Source organism: Alligator mississippiensis, chromosome 9 (genome assembly GCF_030867095.1).
Source record: "Alligator mississippiensis isolate rAllMis1 chromosome 9, rAllMis1, whole genome shotgun sequence".
NCBI classification, from domain to species: Eukaryota; Metazoa; Chordata; order Crocodylia; family Alligatoridae; genus Alligator; species Alligator mississippiensis.
In genome coordinates this window covers 10,684,170-10,699,910 of record NC_081832.1, presented here as the reverse complement: position 1 = coordinate 10,699,910, position 15,741 = coordinate 10,684,170, and the positions used below count along the sequence as shown (strand labels likewise).

Sequence of the window (15,741 nt, the reverse complement as noted above, 5' to 3'; positions counted from 1 at the left end):
GAATAGCAGATCTGGGGAATAAAGGTAAAAGTCTAGTAGTTAGGCTGAGGCCTATTGCTGCGCTGTCCAGTGGGAGAAAAGACAAAAGGACCGATAGTGGAGGGTTCTTTGACAGTATTTCTTTCGTAGCTCTGTGCGTAACAGGAGTATTACAATTCAAACACCTGTCCAAGCTCCACCACATCAAACCATGTCTTCCCATGCTGCTCTTCTCCAGACCTTGGGCTGTATAGAAATTTTGAACTTATATAAATATCTCAAAGGCACAAAAAGCATACGTCATGATGTCAGGCATTGAGCAGCCAATACGACATTCTGTGCCCTCCAAAAGGGCAGCATGTAACCTGTAACCTTACTCATTCACATGGACATAAGCAATGCCATGCTATTTATCAAGCTGCAACTCCATGCAGATCTGAGAGAAGGGTGATGGTCTCTGTTCTTTCATTTTCCATCCCCTGAAAGGGATCCGCATGGGGTATTTACACTACTGAAGAACATCCTCCCATATGTAATCAGGGAAATAGTCTGTGCATTGGAAGTCATTGCAGCTTGTGAAGGAATACAGAAGCTAACTGAAAACAACACTGAATCTTTGCAGCATGTTGAGCATGTTGATTTTGATTTTTTCATTAAATGGTTCTCTAGTATACTGGAGAGTGAGGGGAGTGGAAATCGATACATTCATCTTTATCATTTATTTTCCTTGTTTTATGTAGCCAATGCAATGCAAATGCTGGTATCTAAGCTACCTATATGGTCTCTATCAACATAGGGCAGTATAGTTCTGTTATTCCCATTTTATAGCTGAGGAACCGAGACAATGAAACAACGTGGCCCAACAGAGTTTGTAGCACATTAGGGTATTACACCTCGGCCTCCCAAGCCCAAGGCTAGCACCACTTGATCACCACTTCTCACATTTCCAATTGATCCTCTTTAATATTATAGGATATATAGCCAAGGGGAAATGTGGCTTTTTTATTTAGTATCCCCCTTTGATACTTTAATACCAGGAAGTCAGAATTGACATCAACAGCCCATGTATATGGCAAACCTACCATGCTATGCAGCAATGCTCCTGAACACACCACATCACTCTGCACAGACTGCCTCCTAATTAGAACTGCTGAACAATGATGCCAATTAGCCCCCCGCCCCCACCTTGCTAATTAGCCTGCCTGCAGCATGCTATTAATGTGGCTCAGTTGGTTCCAGTTCAGGAGGCAGCCTCTGTGGAAATGTGCTGCATGACAGAGATACTGCTGCTGGGAATGGTAAATTGGGGGCGCAGACAGGGTGTTAGTGACTTCTAATGGCATTTGTTCTAGCTTCTGAATCTAGAAATGCATTTTCTTTTCCTTAACATATGCACAAACTCAGTGTATGCCTCCAAACCCTGCAGTATAGGGGTCCCAGACTCGTATATGCATTTGCTGGCTGCCCTAACCCTAAAAGCACTCTAAAATAATCTGCTGGTTGAAAGAAGAGTCAGGGCATACACTGTAGCATGCCAGAACATGTATAAGAAGCTGCTTTCAGCTCTAATGATGAATAGCACTCACCAGCCATATTGGCATAGAAGTTTTATTTAGTAGTGTATTGTCATTGTGCAGATAAGTACTACACTCTTCTCAGCTGGTTGGCTTTCTGCTAGGCCAAGCTGCTGCTGGCACTGAGCCTCACCATTTGAGCTACAGAGGTGAACTCACAAAGTTCAATATCTCACTACTGAATTCCTCTCACCTGAAGTGATGTGCTCATGTGTGGCTTGTTCAGAGCCTGTAGCTGCTGGAGGCCCTGAGATCAAAAGACCCTCCCCCCCCACTTTCAGGGAGCCAGGACAGAGCAAACACTCTCCTTATCTTCCCTATCCCCACACTGCTTGCATCTAGGTCCCTATGGTGCTAGGAGGCAGAAACAGTTCCCTTCTGTCCAACCAAAAAGTTTTCTTTTGTTGTTTTTTGGGGGGTTTTTTACAATCCAACCAAAAACTTGGATGGTTGGAATGATTGGCCAGGTGTGGTGCTTAAAAGCCTGGCTACAAGATTAAACATTATCACCTGGTTCTTCAGCAGCAGAGCAGCTGGTTGGCCACAATTTGAGCTTCCTCCAGCCAGGGCAAGCTGCTGTGTGGTTTGCTCAGTATTGCTTTCATTCACTGACCTGGGGAGGAAGGGCAGACGTTAAGAACAACAGGTCTCTTGGAGAGGAAATTGTCTGCTGGCCAGGTAAATCCTTCTCCATATTCTGCTATTCCCCCAGCCAAGCCTCTCCAACACTTGAGTAACCCTGCCCTGTGCCCTTATGCAGCGTAATCCACTGTACAGCTCCACTGTCCTATGCCCTTGCGACGCAGAGGAGACCCATGCCTTTGTACGCTCACAAACGCCATTCTCAATAACAATGTTTGGGGCTTTTTTGCGTCTCATGAGCTATTCAAAGTGTTTTTATGCTATTTATTCAAACTTAGTGAGAAGGTAAACGCTGAATTGTGTCTCAAGTGCTGCTGGTGCAGTTAGGAATTCGGAAGAATTGATCACTTGAATTTAATAAATTAAAAAATCAAACCATTAGAACATAGTTCAGTGTCATACCAAAGCATATCAAAATGCTGATATTTTAATGTTATATTAAAATACATGCATATTAAATGGTAATTGCTCCAGGTAATTTGAGTAGCACAGAAGTTATTAATAATAAAGGCTGCTTCATTGTGCTTCTTCTTGATATACTTTTTAAGAGCCTGACATGTTTAAAAGGGGTGTTGATAATTGGAGCTAGTTGGAAACTTCTCATGGATTTGTGCTGATTAATGGAAACTTAACTTTTCACAGAAATGTATTTTAAAGAAACTTTGCTTGGGAAGATTTTCAAGGTTTGATAAGGAGCAAAAGAGAGACCCCAAAATAGCTTAATACCTCAGTGGATAAAGCACTCTGTGTGATTGAGAGGAGGGACAACAAGAGTTTTCCATTCCATCATAACTTGTATTTTGGTGTGGGTCTTGCTCTGTGTGTTGTGATTTTGTTTCTCTCTTTTCTTTTTAAAAGGTCTTGTTTTCATTTTGTGCCAGAGTAGATCAAAAATGAATGCCAAATCTTTAAAATTCTCCATAAAACAGAATTCTTGTCTTCTGGCCAGGTCTGGTACTGTTTAGGCTTCCTATGGTGTATAGTTTAGTGTAGAGTCTAGGAATTCTTACGCCCACTGTAGCTTAAAAAGAAGTGGGTTAAAATATCTGGGTATTGCGTTTAGACCTGGTTGCAAAGCAAAACCCCCCCAAAAACCCAACCCCCCCACCTGAAATTTTAAATTGCAATAATAAAGTCTTAAAAATCAGTGTTTGACTAACAGCCTATGTTTAAAGATGTTTTCTAATGCCATTGTTTATCCAAATTTAAACTTCCATTCTTCATGTTTGGCTTATTAATACTCTGGTTTCATTCACATCCCCCATCCTCCTGCGAGAGAACTGCATTAGTTAATATTTAGGAAGATGATCCATTCTTCAGGTTTGTGACATTCAGTCATTTTGCCATTAATTAAATAATCACACAGATAAACTGCATACAGCAATTGAGTTGGAGCCCTGTTGCTGTGCAACTCTGAAGAATGCATAATAATGCTACTGCTTCAGGCACTGAGATCAAAGGTCACTATATGATATTTCTGTGTACTCATTAACTTTCACAAGGACAGATTGATCTGCTGTTGCCATGAACACTAATGAACCATTTTCTTGTTTTGGGAGAATATTGTATCGTTACCACTAGTCGCATAATATTTAAAGGAAAGCTGCTTCCCCAAAAATGGCTCTAATTGGAATTTTAACATAGACGATATTGATTGTGCTATGCTTATTGGTTTTGATTCTAAATGCCAGCAAGTTCATCTGATAGGAAAAAAGTTATTTGTAAGGGTTTCTTATTAATACTGGCTCATATTTTTGAAGGATTAAGGGCTAGACCGCATAGGGCTTTACAGTGCTCAGTGACTATATGACTGTGCAGCACCTAACACAATCAAGCAAAGATTTCTGATGGAAGCCAGATGCTGTATATAAATAAGGAATTGCATTTTTTTTCCTACTGAACTTTACTTTACTCTGGAAGCAAGCTCAGGGGTGTAGAAGAAACTTTAGAGGTATGTTTAAAAAAAAAAAACAACCCAAAAAGCAACCTCTCACTAGATGACCCTGGACTGGTGGAACTCCACTGAAGTTGGGAGAAATGCACCAAAGTAACTAATACAACAGAGTAAAAAATATATCACTAATTATGATATTGAGATGGTATCTTCCAAGTTTCACATTGGAGAAACTCAGGTTCTGAGTGCTTAGTTATCAAACTATCTGGAATCAAAACTCATGGCAGAGGTGAGATCTTTTATTAGACTAACTAGATATTTGCACAAAAAAAAAGTCTCTATTTCCTACTTCTTGTTTGCTTTATTATCTCTCTCTTTTTTTTTTTTTAAGATTTTTTCCCCCCCAAATATCTAGTTAGTCTAATAAAAGATCTCATCTCTGCCACGTGTTTTAATTCCTTTTGCCTGTAGACCAATATGGGTACAACCTGGATACCTATCAAACTATCTGCCTCTCTTGAATGTTCAGAACTGGCCTAGAAAACTCTTGGATGCTAAGAGCATGACAAGGTTGTTGATATATCCTGTTTCCAAGCTGAACCTGGAAAGATTCCTCAATATCCTCTATTGTGGGATTTTTAAACGCATACTTTGCTGGTCCTAGCCAGGACTTTCATATATCATTTAGTTCTATTGCAGATAAAAGATAACTAAGGAAGAAAAAACTATGGGCGGTTCAGTTTTCTATTTGGGCTAAAGAGTTGGTTGAGTTCTTATTTTGTTCTTGGAGGTTTGCACGTCCTAGTCATTACATAACGAACCTTGGGAGAACTAATGGTTTTGATGTACATCAATCCCTTTAGCCACTAGATGTCACTGTTTCCATGTGAAAGAGAAAAGTGAACACCTGTATCAGTATTTGTCCTATTCTTACATCTTCAGCTAACCCAGGGTTTATAGCTAATAAAATAACATTTTTAAAAATCTTGCATTTTTTTTTTCTTCTTTATCAGTCTTGTGGCACCTTCCACCATTTCTTCCATATCAGGCCTATATTCCTCTTTTTTTTTTTTTTATCTCTTAATGATGTTTGCATACCAATAGCAGCAAAATGAATCATTTGGTTTATTCTAAAAAGGATCTCTCTAGCAGAACTGTACAGAAACACAATAGAAGTGTAAATGGGCTAGAGAACTGGAATGCACTGTTTCACTGATGAAAAATGTGCATTAGAAATCCTTTCCCAACTGTTGTATGGCCCCTACTTATGCATGGTGAGATTAGGATTGAATGGGATTTAGGTGAGAGGTGTTCTCCAATAAGTGCTACTGCCCCTACTTGAATTGAGCAACATGTATGATTGTTCTGCCCATGAAATGCAGGTTAGGAAAGTCTCTTTTTAGCAGAGGGGTTGTTAAAAGCCCAACAGGAAGGGTTAGGAGGTTGGTCTACAACGCACAAATCTACCCTGCCTTACACTTGACTTCAGGCTAACATGGGGAAACAACCTAAATTATCCACATCAGCCCTAATATTTACAATAATGTGGAAAAAAAAAATACACAAGATGAACGCTAGCCCTGCTAGCTTTCAGCTCCATCCTATGTAACTGCACTCAGCTGCTTGATGGTTCTCCCATATGCCTCCCATACCACACAGCAATATGACACGAAGGATTTTGAGGCTTGCCATCTTCAACTACTCCCCACCATTTTTGCCATTTTTTTTTTTTTTTTACCTCACGTGAGGTTCCAATTTCCTTTATCCCTGATTATATCCCAGCTGGCCAAAGAGAACATCTTTTGATATTGTGGACTCTTCCTCACTCGCATTAAAACTGAGCTTGCTGCCTTTGGGGGGCCTTGCCTTTCTCCATTGTTCCAAGGTTGCTTAGTACCAAAGGTTCAGATTTGCTTTTTTTTCTTGAATTAGGCACAGAAATGCCTCGGCACAAACTGCTTGATCTTGATATTATTGGCACCAGCAGTTTAGTTCCCATTAACTGTAATGGAGCAAACAAATCTCTGTCTCGCAGCTTCTCTAAATTTTATTTAATGTGTTGACAAGACATGCCACATAAGAGGCCTTCAGTCTTTGTGATCCACACTCCATATCCTTGCCAACAATCTCCTTTGCTCTGCAGTATCCACAAACACTTCCTGGGAGCTGCTGAGAAATCCTGTTTAAGTCATCACTTAAAATATGAAATTGGAATAGATCCCTCATCTCTACTCACAGCCCGTTGGTTGGATCCTGCTACTGCACTCCATACAGGCTGCCTGATTGCCATGTCAAAAGTCAAAGCTTGGCCAGATTTCACAAACGAACTGAAGTCGGCTTGTGTATGTCCTTGGATAGGAGACCTCCCAGAAAGGTACTCGGTGCTGCTGCCATTTTTGCCGCTGTTTCATTCTCCCCCTACGTCTGCATTGAAGCAAATGATCCTGTAGTGGGGAAGATGACATAGTGAATTGGATTATATCATCAGTTCTAGTTTGAACTTGGGTGTGGAAGTTGCATGGATCAAAATCCAGTAATGATGATGAGAGATTCAGGTCCTGCAGCAATGAGTGTTGCATAAAGAGAATCTCAGGGCTGTTATTTCAGGTGAGATGTAAAGCAGGCTTGTGATCATGAATGACCCCATGGTACCTGCATCCTACGATCTGAATTCTCCCTCCCATTTCTGCTAGATATTCTTTTCTTTGCTTCCGGTCCCAAACTTTTTGTGTGTGTGTTCTGCTACGGATTATTAAAAGAATAATATCTTCTATTATTTGCATTTGTATTATTTATATGTATATCTGTGGTGTGTGAAATTAGCATGGTCTTCCTAGATTTTTGGGGGGTGGGAGGGACTCTGATACTATGTGCAATTTGTGATCCCTTTGGAAAAGTTACTCTAATAGAAAGGTGATGATGTAGTCTATCAAGAGAAATGTACTTGTTAAGCTAATGAATCCTATCATTCTTTTGTTTAATTAAAGTTCCTTAATTTTGCCCAATGAGAGAGAACATACAAACCAAAATGATTTACAAAATCCTTTGTGATGTAGACAACTCATCCTTTGCAAAATATATGGTCTATAAAACTGGAGTTAGTATTTGCATAAATACTTGTTTCTCTATAAACATGTAATGACTTAGTTGAAAGCCTTGTGCATCATTCATACCATAATCTCAATTTTAGTATAATTTATTGAAATAAAAAAGACATCTACATTTAGAGCAACTAAAATATATAAATGCTAATCTGTAGACTGCATATTAAGGAAAAAGGCATGGACATTAGATTTATGTCTCTCTTTCCCTTGTGCTGACACATTCTGATTTGGAGGGATTTGCTGCAGTGTACTGTGGTACATCAGAAAATTATTCTTGGTGAAACAAGGGGAAGTTTTCCCATTGTACGTTCTGTGTCAGAGAATCCAAGTCAGGGACTCTTGAGCTTTTTAACTACGAGAGGGTCAAATCATGCTCCTGTTTCAGGGGACGACAAAATTCCAGCCTGAAGTAGTATTGGAATGATTTTTTTCCATGAGCTAATTGCACAATTTTTAAAAAAATACAGGAGAGAATTGACCCATCCTCCTGTGACATATTTACCATCTTTATAAAAGTGCCTCTGAGCAATATGTCTAAAAGATGGCAAAATCTTCAGCTAGAGTCAGGTGTTGGGTTCTTACAGTGGTGAGTTGTTCTTCTGCCTCAAAACCAGGATATGTCTCTCACTTCATATATATATATATATGATTTTTTTTTTTTCTTTTTCGTTTGAGAGCCAACAACTATTTATGAGAACAAAGTGCTAGGGTGGCAGACCCTTGCTGACCTTTTGCGATTGGATGCGAAGGATCGATCAAAGCTTAGGACCCACCTACAGCAGCAACATATAAAATAAATTTCATTTAGCTTTGTTTGGGGGTTCTGTTATTTATAACGTTTGTTTCTCCCATGTATTATTCAATTTACTTGTTTACCGAGTGAAGCAAAATCAATCCAAAGTTGCTTTTCCTTTGCAACACGTGACTATCAAATCCTTGTGGAAAATCGCTTAAATTGCATGATTCATGGCTCGAAGTGAAAACAGAGCATTTAATTAGAGTTTAATTATCTTAGTAGGTTTTGAAGCTCTCTGTTTTGCTTTTGTTTTTATTTCTTTTCACTGCTCAGTGCTGCCTGCTCAAGACTGTTCTCATTTGCAAGAGAATCAGGTTCAGGGGTTGAAGCTGAACAGTCCCTCGTCAACTAAGAATTTCATTTCTGTTCAGTTCCATGGTCTTGGTTATACATATAGCTATGAAACTGGCCAAGTAGCAAGAAAAATAAAATACAGCCCTTTCAAATGGGCCAGATCCTCATAAATGTTTGACACTCCAAGTGGAGCTGTTAGGAATTGGGCCTTGTATAATATCCAAAAGGTGAAATTTTCAGGGTCAGGAATAAGGGCTAAGGATATAGCAGCTGTTTGTTTCTTTGTAGTGTTCCCACTTAATTATTAACTTCATTTCTTGGGATCTGGATGCCAAGGCATCTCTTGTGAGCTCCAGCGCTCTGCTTTAATACCCAGTGAGGTCGGTGGAAGTCCTTCCGATTTGGCAATATAATAACTACCTGGGGCTCAAGCTAGAAATGCATTCAGGAATCCCAAAGTGCATATAAATGTTTAGAAGAATTTTTAAAGTGAGTAAGAGAGTGGGCAGAATAGAGCCAGGCTTTGGTATTTGCCTTCTGCAGAATCATAATAATGACATTTAATTTTGTTTGTGTAGCACATTAAAAGCTATAGATAAAAAACACCCGTGGAGACCTGGGTTCTATTAGCACTTTTATGCACTGGCATGTGAGACTTTTTTTAGTGAATGACTGTGACTGAGTCTCATTGAAACCAAGATCTGTGTAATTTGCATGTGGGAGGTTTGCATGGTTCTTAAGATGCATCCCCATTCATTTCAAAGAGGGGAAAAAGAGTAACTGATTGAAGTTAGAGTTGTCCAAGCAATTAGCAATGGTAACAGGATCTCATTACAAGCAAGGACCAGAGAACTGATCTCGAAAACAAAAGCAGTGACTAAGCTACTGAACCCTCATCAAGGAGGGAGAGGAACATAAGGTCTTCAAAAAGTGGACTGAAGATGAAGGGGGGAAATAAGACACTTATAGATAAGGTGACCATATGTCCCATTTTGGCCATGATGGTCCCAGATTCCATAGGCCAGTCCTGGCTGGTTAGTCAAAAGTCCTGGGCTGGAGTCCAGCAGGGAGGCGGAGCAAGGTGTGTAGATGTATGGTTACCTGACCTAAGATGCCATATTTGAGGTCCCTACATTCCTTTCTTCTGCGCAGCAGCAGCGGTTCCTGCCCAGCCGCCTGCATTGTACACCATGCTGCTCTCCTGCCACACCAGACTCCAGCCTAGGACTTTTGACCAACACCCCCCAAGACCGGCCTATGGAATCCAGGACTGTCCCAGCCAAGCCAGGAGATGTGGTCACCCCACTCATAGAGGAAAACAAACTATACACAGAAGCTGTAGTCTTTGCAAAATACACTAAAGCAAATGCCCATCTCCTACTGTCGTGAGTTGTCTTATCTTTTGGGTCTTAGCTCTCTAATTGCATGAAGCTGATTGTGGTGTCCCAGATCTTTCTCTTAGCACTTTCATGCCTCAACTACCCTTTGCTTTGTTTGCAAGGGGAAGTAAAACTGATTGGGAATTCTTAACTTCCAAAATAAGAAATCTTTAAATTGAGGTACCATGCGGAAGTAGTGTCTGTCTCAATAGACCTGCTCAATAGATTCAAGGTTATTAGAGGTGCTGATTTCAGGTCAGGAGCATTTTTATGGTGTGAGCATATGTGCACAAGCATGTGTATCTTTGTTTTATTAGTCCTGCAAGGCCAAGACAGTTGTTTACTAACTTTCAATTATTTGCGCCAGGGCTACGTCACTGATGGTCGTGATTACACCAATGTCGGTGAAGGACGATTTTGACTTGTAGAATTTCTTACTGAAGATGGTGTGGAAACTAAAAATCCAACTTTTCTCTTGGATCCCTGGTTGAATTTGAAAAGGTTATATTTAGGAACATAAGAAGTGCCCTACTGGGTCAGACCAATGGTTCCTCTAGCCTGGTGACAGAAGTGGGTGCTATAGAGGGAGAGCATCGAACCAGATTGTCTAGAGTGATCTATCCCTTATTCAACACCCTCCCTGGTATGCACCATTTATTGGATTAGAGATGCCAGAGGAAACATCTCCAACTATTCTGTTCAAAGAAAAGGAAAAAAAGGGAGAAAAATACAAGGAAAAAAATTACTTGAAGAATGAGCTCAGCAGCATCAAGTGACATCAATTTATTGCAAAGCAATAAACATGTAACTTGAGGACATTTGCAGACAGCTGTAGGATTTTTTTTATTTTTATTATAGAACCTCCTGCATTTTTAATCTTTTACTTTAAAAAAAAAAAAAGAAAAAAAAAAGTAGCTCATTCAATAAAATCATTGCAGTCAGGTTAGGAGCCGCTTCAAGATGCACTGTCTGAACCTAAGAACCACACACACACACACACACACACACACACACACACACACACACACACACACACACACACACACACACACACACACACACACACGAAAAAAAAAGAAAGCTGACATTTAAACAAACCTAGGTGATGTTTGTGTTGTTTGCAATAGTCTCTTTGGGCACCTATAATTAGCACACTTCAGCAGCCTCGGCATTGTGTATTCAACATCCCCGCACTTTAAAATGGTGGTGGGGGCACTTTAACTAAAGCTTGTTAAACAAGCTTTAGTTAAAGTGCCTTTGCTGCCATTTTAAAGTGTGGGACAGTGAATATGAGAGACACTGCAGGCGCTTTAATTAGAATGGCTCCCAAGGGTATTTACAGATGTATTCTGAGGATGGGGGGAGGGTGCTTTAATTAGGGAAACTCTGAGAGCCACACTAACTAAGCATCATGTGCATCAGTGTCCCCATGCTGAAAAATGGCAGCGGGGGCACTTTAACTAAAGCTCATAGAACAAAAATGAGCTTCAGTTAAAGCACCCCTGCTACCATTTCTCGGTGCAGGGAAGCTGATACATGTGAGCTGGAGTCTGCTGAAGCATGGTAATTACCACGCTCTGGCAGGTTTGATTTTCTATTTTTTTTTTTTTTTTATAAGGGAACAAATCCAGATTAATACTGTAGCAACGGAGAAAATCATAGGCACAGAATGTCTGTGGTGATGATTTTATATGCCTAAATCCATTACCTGCCAGTATCACTCCTTGATATACTCTTAACATTGTTTGCATGCACATATATAATACGCGCACACACAAGGAATCAGCAGAATAGTACTTACTAGATTCCTCCATTTTCATCAGATCATTTGAGACCGTCATTATTTAGGAGTACGTCTCTTGCTTTTTGATGATGAACGTTCACTGAGCCATCGAATCAGATCTGGCTTGGTTTCCATGTTGTAAACCATGAATACAAATTACAAACACCACTATTCCCAAGCAGGGATCTAAAGATACAGATTGACCTGCTCTACAATAAGCATCAAAGTTGTCAGGGACAGTCCTCAAAATAGAAACCTTTTTTTGTCAATTGGAAATAGATTTATAACATCTTTCCATCCTAGGCGTGTAGTTCCCCTTCTGTTTCAAGGGGTCATATTTTATGTAGTACTACACATTTAAAAGAGAAATGAACAAAGAAATAGGCTGGTCAGTAAAGTGAGATGTAAATCACTTTAAAGACATCTAAGAAAACTGAGCAAGACTAAAAGCAAGGCACTGAATGGAGAGTGCTAGGCTCCAGGGTTCCCAACAGTGGTGAATTTCAGAGTTTTTTCCAGATTTTCAAGTCGTAGCTCTGACTGTACGCCCAACCAAAAGAGCCATATATGTGTATTGACTTCACCAGTCTACTTCAAGTTATTGGAAAGAACTACACATTAAATCCATTGTCAGGGTGTTCTGGGTGCCTAATGTGCCTGTTCCAGTGCACAGATGGCTCCAGGATTAAGCAGGTTGGGTGACAAATATGTCTGCTGCCTCAGTAGCCTAGAACAATCACACCCCTAATGATTGTGGACTTAGGAGACCTCACGCCAGGTGGGAATGCATGGTGTTTCTATGGCTGTTCTCCTTTCAGACAGTGGCAGTAAGATGCACTGCTCTTATTTCAAGCTTCTTAAGCTGCGCCTTCTGGTTGATGGATTTGTTTGTTTTTCTCATCATTGCTGTCTTCATGTACTACCCTGCAGCTCGATTCAAAACACGGTGAAGTCAACAGAAAGATTCTCATAATTGCAAAGGGATCATTTAGCTTAATTTTTACTGCCGTAAGACAAGAGATAACACTTTGTAATTAATTTTCCTGCATTTTGACTTTTCCTTCAGGTGGCTCGCAATTTTTAAATCAATGAATGATTGTTCTTCACAATCGTAACTAACCTAGAGCCTGTGCAATATACCAGGACATTTTCATAATGGTTCAGTAAAAACAACTTCGTGGAACATACACAGCTCCAGAACTAGTGGTTTATTATCTGATTTACAGGTTTGGGGTTTTTTTTAAAGTTTTCCTCAGTGAAAAGCTTGCATTAAATAAGTTAGAGAATTACTCAAACAGATAATTGTGCTGGCTTTCCCTGACAAACTGGGGTTTGAGCTCTCTTGCTGCTAAGTGAGTCAGAATGTACTTTTGACAGTGCAAAGTATTTGAACTCTGCTTGTTTTGGATCTTTGTGGGAAAGGGAACATCTCATTTATAACACTCCTGCTACTTTCAAAAAAGGAAGCATCAGCTGGATCAGGTTGCTGTTTTAACTATGAAAGTGCCACACTCCCATTAGTGTGAAGACAAGTGGGATAAAAGTGGATGGACCACATGGTATTAACAATTAAATGAAAACTTTAGATACTCGCATGTTATGGCAGTGGAGCCAAGTGAATGCTTCAATCATTTGAAGAGCTATTCCTCCTCATACCCCCATGAGCTCAGGGAATACTGTTAATACCATTTACAGATGAAGACCTGGGTCACAGAGGCCTAGTTTCATAAAGAGAGCTGGAGCTCTTGACTGAGTGATGTAACATCCAGCATTTTGATGGGGGAATCCACAGGTTGGCACCTTTAGATTTTCTGTTAGAGCTGTGCGAAGCTTCAGGTGGTGATTCGATTCGGAGGAGATTCGGCCTGATTCGGTGGCCGAATCTCCAAATCTGAATCAAATCAGGGGACCAGTGTTCAGAAAAGATTTGGAGAGCTTTGATTCGGACAGTCCCCGGTGGCAGCAGCAGGAAGCTGCCGCTGACTCTGAACTGGTAAGTACTAGGCATCAGGGAGGGGACAGGGGACCATGGGGGGACCCGTGCCAGCCCTGCCCTGGCCCCTGCCTACCCCAGCTCCAGGTACTTTAAAGAAAAGCCACAGTGCTCACTAGGTGCTGCCGGGCCGGGGGGAGCAATCTCCACTGCCCCCCACTGGGCCATGCTGCATGGAGGACTCTGCCACGAGCCCCCCAGCCCCCTCATGGGTGCCCCACCCAGGCCAGTTCCAGCCCTTTAAAGAAAAAAAAAAACCCAAGAAAAGCCCTGGGACTTGGTTCCTGCAGTGGCCTTGGGGATTTGGGGGGCTTGTGCAGAACCCCTGATGTATCGGTTCCTGCCAGTGGGGGTGATCCCCACTGCCCCATGAGAGCGGGGGTTTTCTTTCTTTCTTTTTTTTTTTTCTTTAAAGGGCTAGAGCTGTCCCCGACAGGGCACCCATGGCGGGGGGGGGGGTAGGGGGAGCTGGGGGGCTTGTGCAGAGCCCCCCATGCAGTGGGGATTCCCCCCCCCCACTCGGTAGCACCTGCTGAGCCAGGGCTTTTTGTTTCCAAGTGCAGGGAGCTGGGGTAGGCAGGGCAGCCATTTCTGGGCTGAGAGAGAGGCAGGGGCTGGGCCTGGGTGATTCGGAAATTTGGCTGCAGCCGAATCTCCGAATCGGATTCAGCTGAATCAAATTGGGACACTAATTTGAATCGCTGTACCCCGAATTGGCCAAATCTAAGTCCGAAGTGAATACTAGCCACTTCGCAGGCCTACTTTTCTGTATAGCGCATTTAGCTAGCATGCTGAGAAGGGAGCTATTTAAAGTCGGCATACTATATAAGGAGCCAGCAAAGTTAGCTAATAGGCAAGGCATGCCTCTCTCTAGGGCTTAGGCACCTTACTCGGTGCTGGCAGAAGGTGCCTTCATCTATTCAGGAATGGGTTCTAGGTTGTGAATCCCAATGGTGGGTGTGGAAGGCCATTCCTATGGAAGTGTGACGGTCATCAACTATGAATGGTACACGATCTGGTGGTACCAATGGTCCTGATGCCTCTGTTTGTGTGTTTACTTCAGTAGTGTAGTAGCTAAAGCTACTACAGGCTTTGAGGATGGGGATCCATGCTCTCCTCTGCTTGAAGGGATTCAACCCCTCTATTTCTTGCCTTCCAGGAAAGGGCTCTGCCTACCATGTCTCTTTATGTAATTTATATTAAATTCTTATCCAGTAAATTGCAGGGGCTAGAACACAGGTCCCACTGCCCAAGGGAAGTGGTTTAGCCACTAGACCAGATAGTCTGATACTAGCTCATGGAAACACTTCTCTTTTAAGCAGAGGGGGAGGCTGAGTGCCTCCTCTCCACAGCAGCATATTATCTGGGAGGGGTGGGATATGGGAACCTATGAAACAGAGGAGGGAACTAAACTTTATCTCCCACCAAGTTTCTTTGTGGATTTAGCCCTGGACATCAAGGCTTACATGGAAATCTATATCCCTGTCTTTTCATGAAGGAAAGGGAGGACCCCAGAACTCTGTGTTTTGAGACGTGTAGTCCCTAATGCATCTATTTATGTCAAAAGGAACTAAAATATTAGATCTGATTAGAAAATTTTCAAATAAATTTTCCCCAGTGGCCTGGACTACTAAAGTACCTTCCATCTAAAGACATCAGAGCACTTTGCTAGTACTTCATTAAAACAGCCCACAAGAGCTTTGCAAATTTGGCTGATGATTATCCCCATGTTACTGAAAGGAACCTGGCCCAGAAGAAAAGCTTTTGTCACTTGCAAGTCAGCACTCAGTAAGTTTTGTGGGAGATCACATCTCTGCTTTACCAGAAGACCATGTTAACATCACTCGGCTGTTGCTGAGACCACGCACAGGACCAAGGCGCTCTCTTATCATGGAATTTCCAGCAAGAAATCTTTTGGCAGAACAGGTCAGTGTCTTGTAAACGGGCAGCTGTCCAATAGGCAGCACTCAGCATACATGTTCATGGGGAATATAAGTTAAAAAATAAGAGCAAACAGTAATAACAGGAGTCACTAGACAAACAAATTCATCTGCCCATTTCTGTGAGAAAACGGTAAGGTTTATATCTTTTCTGCCCGATGACATATCCTGGCTATGGGACTCATAGATTCTAAAGTCACTTCTTTTTCAGCTGTGTGCTGTTGATTTTCTTAAACTATGCCTGCAAGAATCAAGAGATCAAACTAGATTTTTTTTTTCCTTTCCTGATTGCAACCTGCAGGATCCTATTGAAGCAAGTTTTCATGATATCATTTAATGGTCACCAGCTCATTACTTAAGGAA

The 15,741-nt window shown here is 41.4% G+C and overlaps 1 long non-coding RNA gene across 5 annotated transcripts in view; it reads left to right on the top strand.

Annotated features, from left to right (window-relative positions):
* Nucleotides 1-1,236: 1,236 nt before the first annotated feature.
* LOC132252418 (uncharacterized) overlaps nucleotides 1,237-15,741 on the top strand; it is a 275,583-nt gene continuing 261,078 nt past the window's right edge. For all 5 annotated transcript variants that reach the window (XR_009464309.1, XR_009464310.1, XR_009464308.1 and 2 more), the window contains exon 1: nucleotides 1,237-2,231. This is a non-coding gene — a long non-coding RNA (uncharacterized LOC132252418). The remainder of the gene's footprint in view (nucleotides 2,232-15,741) is intronic.